Source organism: Ambystoma mexicanum, chromosome 2q, assembly GCF_040938575.1.
Source record: "Ambystoma mexicanum isolate Mex_15411 chromosome 2q, UKY_AmexF1_1, whole genome shotgun sequence".
Lineage (NCBI taxonomy): Eukaryota > Metazoa > Chordata > Amphibia > Caudata > Ambystomatidae > Ambystoma > Ambystoma mexicanum.
This window is the reverse complement of record NC_090924.1, coordinates 340,061,258-340,076,590: the sequence shown is the minus strand read 5'-3', so window position 1 is coordinate 340,076,590 and position 15,333 is coordinate 340,061,258. Positions and strand designations below refer to the sequence as shown.

Sequence of the window (15,333 nt, the reverse complement as noted above, 5' to 3'; positions counted from 1 at the left end):
AGTTGCCTCAGACACAAGAGAAGGGTCTCAGTGAAGGCACAGGACTAGCAGCACTATTTCCATGCTACATCGACCTGGAAACAAGATAGCACGAACAGTAGAATCATGGGCCGAGCGAGGGGGTGGGGAGGGGAGCGGTGGGAGGAGGACAGGTGTGTGGGACATGGCGCAGAGTTAAGTCCACCCTAATGTGGGTGTGTATTTGTTATTATGTCGTTACAGGACTACACAAAAACCAAAAATAAAGGTTTTAAAAAAAAAAAAAAAAAAAAAAAAAAAAAAAAAAAAAAAAAAATAATGGAGGATATGGGGGATCAGAAAGGTAACAAAAGAGATCCAATGTAAGTGGATATGTGAAGCTGATAAAATGAGATGCCTGGTTTTATTATCATTAGAGAATCAGTACTCTTTGTTAGAGAACCATTACTCATTGTTACCCAGTATTACCCCTTTAGGAATCCAGTTATTCATTCATCATGTTTAGTTATCCATTATTGCATCCTGTTTAGTAGTACATGAAGGAGTAGCATAATTATACTATCCACATTATTAGACTACCACTTTGTATGCATTAGCCATTTGCATTATGCATTTGAAGAGAGAAATAGGCCCTGTTATATGAAGGGTTTGCTTAGTTATGTTATTGCCATATATGATTGAAAGAGATGCTTTTAGAATGATATGTTTGCATTATAGCGCTTGCCATTAAGAAGGAAACGTGCTAGGCACTAGAGAGAACGAAAGAGGCCTGGAATGACACACTGTCATATTTGAAAATGCCACATAGAGCCATTTAGAATGACACATAGTTATGCTTTGTAGTTATGTATGTAGAGACACCATGTAAGTAGAGTGTGCACTTAGAATGAGTTTGTATGTAGTTAGCGCTTGCATTGCGAGAAGAATAGAGTAAACGCTAGGAAACATTTAGCTGGCATTTGAATCCATTTCTGATGGAGACAGAGGAGTGCAGCGGCACTGCGGAGATGTTATGGTACACTGTGATAGAAGGAATGTAAACAGTTGCTCGTCAGGCAGACAGATAACACGAACTTTGTCTGAGTGGAGATGGTCTGGCTAATCAGCTTGAGCTTGTGTGCCGCGGAGACAGCAAACGGTGGGAGGGAGCGTGACATGGGGAGATGGGAGAGAAGCCTTTTCAGGCAATGAGATGCTTTGAACACTGGCACAGTGAGAGGATTTCGTGAGGCAGAGAGAGCCAACAGTGGAGTGAATGGAGGAATAGATGGAAGATGGTGTTTTGCACCGCACACAGATGGCCATGACAGAGATATGCTTTGGAATGTCACTTTGACACAGAACACATAGTGACCAGAACACGAAAGAACATAACACAGACTTTCAGGCACATTCATATTTATAGAACGCTGACAGACAGAAAGAAACATTCTTAGCTTAGAGAACGAATGTAACCATGGGGGATGAGTGTGTCATTGGATTAGTATAACCAGAAGTGAAGAGAGGAGTTTTTATTAGTCTAGTTGCTGTGGGAGATGGTGCAAGATGGAGTTCGAGATGCGATGAGGGAGAGGTGTCTTGGTGCAGCAGAATCCGTTGGCTTTGGGAGATCGAGAGCTTGGCAGAGCTTGGCAGTTACCAGATCTTGAGGCCTGCCACTGACTGGCTGATTGCAGAGTCGTGCATAGAGGAGAGACTTGACAAAGACAGAGCTGGAGAGAGGAGAGAGAAGCAAATGGGAAGTATGGTTTATGGCCTAGACTAAACTGATTGCTTAGAACAGGCACTCACACAAAGAGCTTTGGGTTTGTCAGAAGGGGAAATCAGACAGGGATTGTCCTAAGAGAGTGAGTGTGAAGTATGGTGTGGATTGGTGTGGATTGATCCTGCATGAAGGAGAGGGATGCTGACAGGCTTGAATCACAGGCTTGCATTAGAAGCCTGTAAGGCTTATAGTTATTTACTGCATGGTAGATTTGCACCAAAAGTATAAAAGGTGCAAATTAGATGGTTGCAATAGTTTTTAGTATTGTTTGTAGTAGCTTTGCTGTGCATAAATAAATGTATTCCATTGTTATAATTGAATCGAGTCATGTGTTTTCTTTGTGTCTTATGTTATTTGTGTCCACAGTAGTAAGATAGGAGTATGTTGGTATGTTGTTAGAAGTAATCTAGGAGTAACACAGTGCACATAGGGCCTAAAATATGAAAGCAGGGGGGGGGGGGTATAGTGATCCACACCCCCTAGGAGATTGTCTAAGATTGTCTAAGACCGGTGCATGGTTGCCCGGGGGGGGGGGGCTAGACCGTGATTAGGATTTGCAGTAAAACCTGCAGTAGGGTATAAAACCCCAGTCTATAAGCCTCGAGAGGTAGGGAGAGTGTCAACAGAATTATCAGGATTAGCCCCCCTGGGGGGGGACTCACAAGCTTTTGCACCTCCATATTACCCCATCCACAAGCTCTAATATGCCCGTAGCATTGGTGTACCCAGAGGGTCTACAAGTAGACAGACAGTGAGTTAAGAGCATTGCGGGAAAGGTTGGTCAGGTTACAAGAACCTGAAGAAGTATCACCAGAAATAAGGGTACCAGTGCAGAAAACAGGGGATTGGAACCCAGGAGAATTTTTTTTTAGGTTTAACCCTGGGGCAATAAGAAATGTTTGTGTTGAAAAAGATGATGGGGAGAGGGTATCGATGTTCCTGGCACAAGAAGTAGAACAAGCAAGGGAAAATGAATGGGAAGATCAAGGTGGTAGAAATAATGAAGAGGCAGAGGAAGAAAGAGATCAAGGAGAGGAGGCAGTGAGAAACCTGTCCCTGCCACAAGAGGCAGTGGGGAGGGACAGACCAAGAAATAGACCAGATTTAATCATTCAAGATCAGAAGAATACTAAAAGGGTAGAAAATAAAATAGATACGCTGATGCCTCTAATACATAAAGAAGTAGGGTTAGCACAGTATGTGCCATGGCCTCAAAAGGACAAAAATAATTTGACTAAAGCTCTCCCCCAGCTTATAGACGGAGCTAGTAAATGGATCTATGAATATGAAAAACAAACAGCAGGGGTAGCCTTAGCACTAGGAAACCTTAAGAGTTTACTGGTCACCATAATTGGGGACCAGGCTGGGGACATATGGGCAAGGGCTGGGGTAAGTCTTGCAGATAATGAACATGATGGAGCAGCCTTTGATGAGGTTAGGGCAAGGGTATGGGCTGCCCTACGAAGGATGTACCCAGATACCCCTGACTTACATTCTTTAATGCAGTGCACAATGGGTGATGATGAGGATCCAGTTATGTTTATTCTTAAGTTACAGGAAATGTGGAGACAGTACAATTTTTCTATTTTATTGTAAAGAGGGCACGACCAAAAGAGGTCCAGAAGGTACTAGATCAAATTGTGGGAATTGAAGCCAAAGGGTGGGCACAGGTACAAAGTATAATAGTCCACAATTGTAAGACTTGCAGCCTCCGATCCTGGTGAGTGTTTGTGTGCCCCCTGAAACCTTGTGAGCCCCCATTTTGCAGAATCCATGCGCCCCCAGCCCCGTTTAGCATCCCGTGCAGCATCCTTCCCTGAGGCGGCTTCCCCTTCTGTGGTTCATCCACTCCCACCTCCCAGCCCCGCCCACCATTCCTGATTGGAGTGCCCGACGATCATTAGTGACCCTCCCAGGGCAGCCCTCTGCCCGTGCAGCCCCTGCGGCTAAGGGCCCAAGGCAAAGGGTGGCTCCAACAAAGGCGGCTCCAGAAAGTGTCCGCAGGGGAAGCCAGTGACCAGCCGTCGACCAGCAACAACTTTCCTAAAGTAAGTGTGGCATGGGTGGGGAGTAGAGCTACTCTACTCCGGAAAACCCTGCCACTCAACATTACCTTACCTCAGAACTGTGAATGTTAGCTTGCGCCGGACCCAGAAATGTTTGTGAGAATTGCCAACATTGGCCTGCGTCACATCTAGATAAGATTGTGAGTGTAAGCAATGCCGCACTTTACTAGACTTGTGAACATTAGCCTGCGCCAGACCCAGACCCAGACAGGATTGTGAATGTTAGCAATGCCACACTTGGTTCGAATTGTGAATGCTGGCAATGCCGCACTTAGATAAAATTGTGAACATTAGCCTGCGCCAGACCCAGACAGGATTATGAATGCTAAGTTGCCCAACATTTGAAGAGAATTACAAACATAAGCTGCCACCTGACCCAGGTAGAATTGTAAATGTTAGCAAATGCAATACTTAGTTAAATCTGTGACCATTAGCCTATATCACATCTAAACAGGATGGCAAAATGTAGGCAAGTGCCACACTTAAATAGAACAACAAATATTATCAGTAGCTTCAACCTAGAAATTGCTCCTGCTGCATTGCCTCATAAACCCACACAAACACTCCCATCCCATATCAATACGCTTACTCTACTCCATCACACAATTAGAATGCAGCTATACGCCTGATCAATTCGGCCTAGCTGTTCACATACGAACATAACCCCATGAACACCTCATCATTCTAATAAAACGCAGCTATCCCATGACATTCCGGCCTAGCTGCTCACATAAGCGTCCAACATGCCTAACGCAGCCAGAACCCTGTCTGGATGTCCACCCACCAGTCTGCACACATTCAATTGATTTCATTTCCACCTGACGCTAGGATGCAGCTACCATCTGGCAATTACAACAGCTGCACACATAACTGGTGCACCCACGCACCCTACGACACTTTCTCTCTCTACTGACCTGGACTCTGGTCCCCGAGGGCGTTCAACCTACCAGAGCTTTGAGGTCATAGCAATGATATATAGAGCGCTATATAAATGCCAAATAACATAACATAAGAGAATCAAGGATCGGGACAGGGAGACAGCCCAGAAGCAGCAAATTGATGAGGCAAAACTAGTGGAAAAGAAACTAAATAAGGTTGTTGTTCAAGCATCGGCTCAGGAGGAAAGGACAGGAGATTTTCAACAAATTGGGAATGCCACAACTGCAGCACTATGGGGTGAAGGAGGACAGGGACAATGGGGTGGGACGGGACAGTACCGCCACCCACAGTGGCAGAATGAAGGAGCACCAAGGGGAAAAGGAGGATTTTGAGGAGCACGAGCAGGAGACTTTGGGAGGATAGGGCATTGGGGAGGAGGATTGGGGACATCACAGCGCTGGTATTGCAGAAAATGGGGGCATTTCGCAAGGGAATGCAGGAACAGGCCTGGGATGAGATTTTATTATGGGCCATCACCACCAGGGCATGGATTCCAAGGGCCTCAAGGAAGGAGACAGCAGCAATTTGGGCGAGGGGGTCAAAATCAGTCCCCTTATGGGGCTGAGAGGCAAGGGCAACATGGGAAACAACTACAGCAGGATGAGGGAACACAGTTTAACAGAATGGCAGGGGGAACAGGCGCCCCATTTCAAGGAGTTGCAATGGCGGGGGCGGCCCTTTTTCATTCCCCAGGACAAATACATATTCTGATTAGGACAGCCTACAGAAAGCACTTGCATGTCCAATCCTATTGATAACTGCACACCCTGAAGAGGAGCCCTTGGTGGAGGTGGAAAAAGTAAACAGGAAATTTACATTTATGGTAGATTCTGGTGCAACCAAATCATGCATCATGGAGGGGAACTTTCCATTATCAGGTCAAACTCTTTCCATGCAGAACCTCTGGGGCTATTTCTACAGTTCCATACACTGAGGAGCTGGATATAAAAGTGGGAGGGGAGGTAGTATGAGCTCCCTTGTTATATTCAGAGAGTTCCCCTGTGAACTTGTTGGCTAGGGATCTGCTCAGTACAATAAATATAACTATTATTCACAGATCAAGAGTAGTGTGTTCCACTCCTGGGATGTGTGTAACTCAAGCAATGGTAATAATCAATGCAATAGCAAGGGTGTCAGTAGTCCATGGGGTTCCTGTGGTCCTAGATATATTTATTTGAATGGTATTAAGGTATTAGTAAAAGCAGTGCCTCAAATTGCGAAAATGTGTTGGCGAGTACCTACAGATTTTATTTTCCGACCCATGGTGCCACCCGAGATTGTGACAGGGACAATATTGTCATTAAATTTACAAGGACTAGTAGTGTCAGAAAAAGAGCAGTCATAATTGGAACAGACCATGTTGGGTGAGAGTGGCGCACAAGATTATGTATAGACCCAACAGTGTATTCAAAGGAAATGATGGAAAAGGAGTTATTTGAAGACAGTGAGCAAAATGGGGAAATTATTTTGGAAATCTGCATCCCGTGATATCATGGTGCAGTATAGGGGGGTACAGTGCCCCCTGATGGCAGTGGTGACCCAGTCGTTTTTATTTTTTGAGGAGGACATGCGATATGTGCCAGCACAATTATGGACTGTTAATCCACATGATGATGGGTTACTTAGAGCTGTGAGCCCAGTACAGATTACATTGAAGTCAGCTGCTTAGCACAATCATCCAGTATGTGGATGATCGGTTGGTATGTAGTGAAAAGGATCATCAGTGCAGGAGGGGTTCTGTTGCATTATTACAGTTGCTGGCTCATGAAGGGTACAAGGCAGATGCAAAGAAGCTATAATACAGCCAACAGGAGGTATTATTCTTGGGACAATTCATTTTTGCAATGGGGATTTTTTTTTTTAACCAGATAAGGCAGCAGCAGGACGCGCCACCCCTAGGCCCAGTACTGTGAAGGAAATGCAGCAGTTTTTTGGGCTTATGTAATTATTGTAGGGCATGGATCCTAGACTATGCAGTCTACACAAGGCCACTGTTACAAAGTTTCAGGGAAGGACAGAGGACTTAAAAGTAAATTAAAATGGACTGACAAAATGACTAGATAATTTGAGGACTTAAGCTATTTGCACGGTCCCTGTTTTAGCAACTCTGGATTATATACTGGAGTTTTATATATTTTACCACTCTGATGAACGGCTCATGCATTGATGGAAGGAGACATTTTATATGGTGATGGGTCATAAATAATTGACATGGGGACAGGATGGAAGCATACAGGGGCGGAAGTGGTGTGCGGTAAGGGTGGGGGGAGAAATAGTGACCACCCCTGTATAAAGCAAGACCATAGTTCCATACACAGCATTGCCCATATTACAACTGGACCATTATTATCTGGGGAACTTATTAGACCCAGGTCTAAAGGTCTATATGAGGTGGTGTTCTGTACTCCTCTCGCCATTCGTATGAAAGAGTTAGATATTGGGTACATCTCTCAGATGTCCTCGGAGCACCTGAAACAAGGCAAAGTTTAGTAATAATAGGCACATTCCAGGCACATAGTGTGCAGTTGCGAAGCATTGATCTAGACCCAGTGTTATGCAATGGCAACACAAAATACTGCCAGTGTCTACAAGGACCATATTTCTCCTTGGGAGGCTACTCAAATGACAAAGACAAATGGTAGGGCACCACAGTGATGTGCCTGGCAGATGGGCCGATCAAGTACAGCGGAGAAGCAATATCCCAAATAGAGACTGTGTGCGCAAATATGGTCCCAACACATCACAAGGCTGACACGGATTGCAACAATGAAGAAGCCACTGCGAATAGATAGAGCCAAACATTTTGAAGTTTATTTTAGCAATGAAGGAACAGTTCCTGGTGGCGCAAACACAGTGCAACCACACTCTTGTGATCCCTGGTATGACGAAAGGTACAGCAGCAGTGATGGATTACTACTGGGTTTGTGGCAGACAAGGCTACCTGCACCTCCTGCCAACTTGGAGGGGCAAGTGTTCACTGGCCACCCTGCACACAGTACTACTAGTAATCCTGGAAGAACAGTTGAAGGGAGAAGAAATGCCGGGCTTGGTGCCAACAGCTACTCTAGCACCTAAAGAAGCAGAAAGAAGCTTGCAGATCACACAAGAATTTGGTATGCTGCCGAAAAAGGACGATTTCAGTGGCGGGGAAGAAAGAAGAGCTCAAACTGTCTAAAAAGACTGTTCCACACTGCTCAGAGGAAAACCTGACGAGTATCGGCTTTTTAGCTCAGCGGAGACTTTCTTTTTCATCTTTTTTGGCTCCTGGGGTACATACCCGCGGAGGATGCTGAGAATGGGTCACTATCCCACGTCATGAAGGTGGTGCACGATCTAGGTGTTCAAATGAAGAAAGAAGGTGGCGTTCAGAACGCAGATTGGCTATCGCTTGCCTTTGATTGGGTCCTGTCATGGCTAGGGGCAGCAGTAAACGTACTGATGCCTGTGATCGTGTTCTTCTTGGTTCTCTTCTGCACGTGCCAATGGATTCTCCGATGATGTGTTCCTATACTCCCTAACAGTGCAAAGATGATGCTATCAATTGGGGGATCTAAAACACCTTGCCATACAATAAACAGCGAAACTCAAACAAATATTTCTGGGGTTGTAGATATGTCGGGTGCAGATGAGTGTGTTACTGTAGAAGTAACGAAAGGGGGGAATGTTGGGGAGGAGCTAGCGCTTTGGCTAGCGCCTTCCTGCACCCCTCAAGCGCTTTCCAATGAGGCGAGATTTCTCTAAGCACTAAAGCACTGAGAAAGCTTTTTTCATGCAAATATAATCACATACAGGCGTGGCCAACCACTAAATGAAAATAGTACTGAATATAAGGCACAAATAATTATTTAGCTGATATTAGTAAAACTGCTAAAGGGTAGTTAGCTTTGCTTAAAGCACACAGTGAATGCAGCCTGTGCTAAAAATAGACTACATGCATTACGTGGGGCCCGGCTAGCTCTAGCAGAAAGCACAAGGTAACTCAGCAGCTGTTCCTGTCCCTCACAAGCCAAGGGAGACTAAAAAAGATTCAGCACGACATACAGATTACTATAGGAAAATAGGGCTTTTTGCAGAAATTACAGGACCAGATCAAATATAATTAGGTTGAGTGAAGTGTTGAGAAAATGGCAGAAAGATGTGTTTATGTATGAATGCTTATAACATAACAAATTATGCTAAACAAGAGCGACAATGCATTCCTGCAGAGGCAGCATTATGTTAAAGTAGTATGTCCCAAACTGAACCCAGCTATGCCAGAAGGAAGAACTGCAGCATCCCTTGAAAGGCCAGAAGGACAATTTTGGATGAGCTCTGCCGGTATCCAGTAACCAAGTCAAGAGTATTTAAGCCCAAGGCCCAGCACCAGTCTTCAGGACCTGGGAGCGGTTGAGGGACAGAATATACCGCTCTGGGGCAGAGTTCTTTGCCAATCCTCACTTCTGCACAGATAAAATTAGTTATCTTTTGCAAGATACACTCATGGCCTTAATTCCCTAGAGGGGTGCATTTACTCTGTTATGAGCGTGATCAGGGAGTACCCCAAAATATGTAAGGGGTTCTCCTGTAAGTTTGGGTTCACTTTCAACCTTCTCCTTGCATTCAGCGGTTAGTGTCTTCCAGACTCCGGCTCTGTTTGCCGTTTTGTCAACTCCTGCAAACCTCTCCCTCATAACGCAGTAGGATTTTATTTCTTGCCTTGGTGCCAGTCACATGGTCCAGAAAAATGGAAACAGAAAGGTACTGTTCATGGAGGTCAGTTCACCACAAAGTGTGAATTCCATTTGTCAAGCTCTGCCTCGTTGCTGACCTTTGCATGTAAAAGCTGAACTCTAGGTAGATCCGAAACAAACTGTTTTGTTGGAATTTACGGATAAATTAAGTGTATATGAAATGTTGCATACTGAAGAAAATAGTTGAGAGTACTAAAAAACATGCATTTTGAGTTACTGAAGCAAAATGAAATCATTGCACCTAGTCATGAAGTCGGTACCTAGGCACGACTAAAGTGACATACACTACAGATGAAGATTCCAAACTTAGGTCAAAAAAGTACAATATTAACTTATAAAGTGATGTAGAAGAGCACTGTTAGAAAGCTGGATATTGCAAAATGTGAAAAAGCCTGTACAAGAATCTACTATATTTGGCAGGTGTGCACTACAATGGATTAGTAGAACAAGTTACTTACCAACTGTAAAGTTCTTTCGATTGGATGTTCCTCCCACGTATTCCTCATCGACCCTCCCATCCTACCCCTCCGTACAGTTCATGCCAGTTGCACTCTAACTTCCTTAAGAGCCTAAAGACTTAAAACCTGATCAACTGGGAGGGTCGATGAGGAATAGGTGGGAGGAAATCCAATCGAAAGAACGTTACAGTTGGTAAGTAACTGGTTCTTCAAATGGATTGTGTCCTCCCACGTATTCCTCATCTTATGATAGACTCCCGTAGCAGTGGTAATTTTGGAGGTGGGAATACTAGAATTTTTCTTTCAATTATGGACAGAATGAAGGACAGCTTTTGCAAATAGTCCTCCTTGGTAAGAAGTAGAATCCAAGAAGTAGTGCTTTACAAAGGTGTGCATTGATGACCAAGTGGCCGCAGCACAAATATCCTGCACAGGGACACCCCTCTGAAGGGCCGTGGAAGTTGCCATGCCTCTGGTTGAATCCATCCAGAGGCTCTTTTCTAGCCAATTTATAGCACTCCGAGATGGCTAAAATTATCAATCTGGATAGAGTTTGCTTAGTTACTGCAAGGCCCAATTTGTGCGCAGTATATCCAACGAATAGTTGGGTCACACTGTCGGAGATTTGTGAATCTGGAAATATAGAAACTGAGAGCCCTTTTTGGGTCCAGTCTGTGTAACCTTTCCTCTTCCTTACTAGCGTGAGGAGGAGGATGAAAGGAAGGTAGAACAATCTTCTGTGACAGATGAAAATCAGACACTATTTTAGGCAAGAATGATGGCTTGACTTTTAAAATGACCTTGTCCCTATGGAAAATAGTGTGAGGAGACTTACAAGACAGTGCCTGCAACTCACTTACCCTGTGGGCTGATGTTTATAGCCACTAACAGAATTGTTTTGAGAGTGAGCAGTCTTAATGGACAAGAATGTAAAGGCTCGAAAGGAGCACACATGAGAAATTTTAAGACTAGATTTAAATCCCAAATGGGCACCTGAAAAGGTGTTGGAGGGTATACATTTGTCAACCCTTTCAAGAATTGAATGACTAAAGGCATTTTAAAATAGAACACCTCTTCCGAGGAGCGCTTAAAGATGGATAGCGCTGCCAAGTAACCTTATATTGTTCAACTTGGAGCCCCAAATTGGCTAAGTGTAAGAGAAAAGAAAGTAGTGTTGGAGTATTACAAAGAAAAGGATCCACATTCTTATCCCTGCACCAGTTACTGAACTTGTTCCATCGACACCGGTATAGGGATTTTGTTGCTGGCCTTCTGGCCGAAAGCAAAATCTCCATTATGTCATCCGGGAGGTCCCAATACTTATGACTTAGCCTCTCAGAAACCATGCGTGAAGGCTGAGTGTCTTGACCTCTGGATGGAGAACATGACCTTCCTCTGGCGAGAGAAGATCCTCTCTTTGTGGAAGACCTATTGGAGGGCAGATGGACATGTCCAGAAGGTCCAGGTACCACGTCCTCCTGGCCCAATCCGGGGCAATAAGGATCATGGTTTTCCTGAACTTTCTCAACCTCCTGATTACATGAGAAATCACGGGGACTGGAGGAAACGTGTACAGGAGTGGAAATACCCAGTCCACTACGAACGTGTCCCCTAGAGCTCATCTCGGGGGAAATTCCCTTGAGCAATACAGCTCGCACTTTCGGTTTGTCCCGGTCGCGAACAGATCTACTTGAGGGGGTTCCCCAAAGGGCGAAGATCTCTTGAAGGACTTCCTGAGCTAGCTCCCATTCGTGGGAGACTGTGCTCTGCCTGCTCAGAGCGTCTGCCGCCGTGTTTAGCTCTCCGGCCAGGTGAACTGCCGATCGAGAGATTCCTTCTTGCATTGCCCAGAACCAGCGCTGCATTGCCTCTGTGCACAGTGGAAGTGATCCTACGCCTCCTCTTTTGTTGAGGTAGTACATGGCCACTGTGTTGTCCGTCATTATCAGGACATTCTTTCCTTGTACAGAGGGCAGAAAAGCCTTCAGCGCTAGTCTGATTGGTATCAGCTCCAAAAGGTTGATGTGTAGTTTGGACTCCGATGGAAACCAACGACCGCTGATTGTCAGATCGCTGGTGTGGGCTCCCCACCCAGTGAGTGAGGCGTCCGTCACTACCGTTATCTCCGGCCATGGTTGCCAAAACGGTTCCCCCTTGAGGATATTCTCCTTTGGTTGGGACTTGTAGAAGATCTGACATCTCCCCCGAAAACTGGGACCATTGAGTCCTGAGGGCCCATTGAAGGGATCTCATCCTCAGTCGAGCCTCTGGCACCAGAAAAAGGCAGGATGCCATGAGGCCTAGCAACCTTAGGAAGTCGAACGGCGGTAGATGTTGGGCATTCTAAAATTTTGTTACCATCTGCAGAATGTGGTGAGCTCTTTCCTCGGGAGGCGAGGCTTTCCCTGAGGTGGTGTCCAGGACCGCTCCGGTGAATTGGAGTCTTTGGCTCAGAATCATTTGTGACTTCTTGTAATTGAGGGAGAAGCCCTATTTGTGAAGGAAGTGACAGGTAATGGCCAGATGTCTCTGGGTCAGTTCGGGTGAACTTGCCCTGATTAGCCAATCGTCCAGATAAGGGTAGATGTGAATCCCCCCTCTCCTGAGACTCGCTGCCACTACCGCCATTAGTTTGGTGAAGACCCTCGGGGCGGAGGTCAGCCCAAATGGCAGAACTCGAAACTGATAATGAGAACCACCAATTGCGAACCTCAGGTACTTTCTGTGCTTGAGATGGATTGCCACATGAAAATAAGCATCCTGAAGGTCCAATGAAACATGAAAATAAGCATCCTGAAGGTCCAATGAAACCAGCCAGTCCTAAAGTTGAAGAGCCTGAAGGATCTGAGAAAGGGTCACCATCTTGAACTTGTCCTTCCTGAGGGACTTGTTCAAGCTTCTCAAGTCCAAGATGGGTCTCAATCCTCTGTCTTTTTTGGGGATGAGAAAATAGGGGGGAGTACCAACCCTTGTTCCTCTCCGCTACAGGTACATGTTCTCTTGCACCTTTCTCTAGCAGGGTTAAAATCTCCACAAGGAGCGGGTCTGGAATTTTTACAGAGTTGGCTCCCGGTGGATGATCTTGAGGTCTCAGATGAAAAGGAAGACAGTAACCATGGGTCACTATCTCTAGTGCCCAAGCATCTGACGAAATGCCCCGTCATTCATTCAGATACTGAGTGATTCTGCCTCCCACCGGGGTCTTGTGGGTTAAGATCTCAAAGTGGCTTTGTAGCGGCTGCAGCAGTGGCTGAGGAGGTAGTAGCCGCTGCTGTGGCTGATCTAGCACCTCTCCCTTTTCCACCACGAAAGGGTTTTCTCTGTTGGCCTCTGTGACTGGCCTGCCTTCTCCCTTTTCCAAAAGAGGAATAGAAGCGAAAAGGGCGACTCTTCCAGGAAGAAGATCCTGCGTAAGAGTGCTGTTGAGGTTGCCTTATAGCGGCGCTGAGTGATTTTGCTGCCGCTTTCGAGGTCTGCAGCTTCTCCAAGCTTTCATCCACCTTGCTGCCAAACAAGCTTAAGCCGTCAAAGGGCATATTAAGTAATCTAGTCTGCACATCAGGTGCAAATCCAGATTTTCTCAGCCATGCGAATCTTCGCAAGACTGTGCTAGAAGCCATGGAACTGCTTATACTATCCGCTGTGTCCAATCCTGACTGAAGGCATTCCTCCATAGCCTCTTTACCATCCTTCACTATAGCCAGGAAACCATCCCTTTCCTCACCTTCCGGGATGCGTTCAGCCGCTGATGACATACAGTCCCACAGGGTAAAGGTAAATCTTGCCAATGTGCAAGTTATATTAGTTGATTTTAGGGCCATGCTGCCCGAAGAAAAGGCTTTCCTGGCCCAAGCATAAACTTTTTTGTCGTCCCTATCTGGTGGTATTGATAGGTAAGCTGACTGCCTCGTGGAAGTTGCAGCTTGAACTACAAGGCTTTCAGGAGAGGGATGCTTGGACAAATACTCTGGGTCTGATAAGGCTGGTCTATATTTTGGTACCAGTTTTTTATTTACTGCTGGAATCCAATCTGGGTTATTCCAATTTGCCATTACCCTTTTTTGTAAAGCCTTATGGAATGGTAAAACAGGATCTTTTAAGGGACCCTCTCTCAGGATATCAGTCATGTCATCCTGGTCAAAATCTGGGAAAGCTGCTTTCCATCCCATAAAATCTATGACCCTTCCCATAACATTTCTATAGCTAGGATCAGCATGATCTGTAGGGTCTAGCCTTTCAAATTCCACTTCAGGAGAAGTGTCCAAGCCACTTGCATTTTGTAGGCAATCATACAAGTCTGTTATTCTTGACTGTGGGTCCACTAGTTCTTCAGGGACCTCTCTGGCCCCAAATCGAACTCCAGCTGGAGTGACATCCGCTTCAGAGGAATGCTCCTCATATATAGAAGACATGCACGTAAAGAATTCCTGTCTAGATTGAGCGTGAAAAGCCTTTTCAGGCAAGTAAGGTGGTATTTGCCTAGGCATAGAAAATGGTGTCGACTTGGGCCTTGGAATTAGCGAAGGCCTCGATAAAGGCGTCGAAGGCGTCGATAAATTAGACGCTGGCTTCAACAGAGTCGAAGGAGGCTTCGATGCAGTCGAAGAGGCCTTCGATGCTGTCGAAGAAAGCTTCAATGCTATCGAAACTACAGGCGTCAACGCCATCTTCGTAATGGATTTTGACCCTATGGTCGTCGATGATCTCGAGTCAGATTTAGTCTTCGACTTCGACGGCGATTCTTTTTGCCCTGATTTATGCACTGTAGGCTTAGATTTAGAGTGAGGTGTTGGGGAACTTTCCCGTGATGATACTCATCTCTTTTTCAACCGTTGCGTGTTTGGATCTTGATCTTCCTCTGTCACCTTTAGAGTGAGTAGAGGCATGCTCACCATGCGGCAACTTCGAGGGGGTCTTGGCCGCTTTCTTGAATATTTTCATCATCGAAGCCTTGAAGGCCTCCCATTTTTCGGGGGCATCATGTTTTGAAGGGTATGTCACTCTCCTCTCTGAAGAGGACGAGGAGGAAGAAGACCTATGACGTCGCTTTCTTTACTTTTTCGACGAAGACGAGGAAGAGTTCCCCGAGCGACTTCCCGATCTTGATCTTCTCGACTCATGATGAGATTTTCTAACGGATTCGTCCGAATCCTTTTGTCTTTTTGAAGATTTATACTTTTCCTCCCCCACCGCCAGCTTACCTCTGTGTTCCTTAGGAGCCTTATTTGACATGGCCTCACAGGACCCGCACTCATCAATCCGATGGTCTGGGCTGAGGCACCAGAGGCAATTGTGATGGGGGTCGGTGATAGACATCTTCCTGCCACACTTTAGACATTTTTTTAACCCTGACTTCGGTGTGGAGGGAGTAGAAGACGAAGACATTGTCGAAGTTT

At 45.6% G+C, this 15,333-nt stretch overlaps 1 protein-coding gene across 1 annotated transcript in view; it reads right to left on the bottom strand.

Annotated features, from left to right (window-relative positions):
- MLST8 (MTOR associated protein, LST8 homolog) overlaps positions 1-15,333 on the bottom strand; it is a 670,473-nt gene that overhangs the window by 414,834 nt on the left and 240,306 nt on the right. The gene's annotated exons all lie outside the window — the stretch shown is intronic.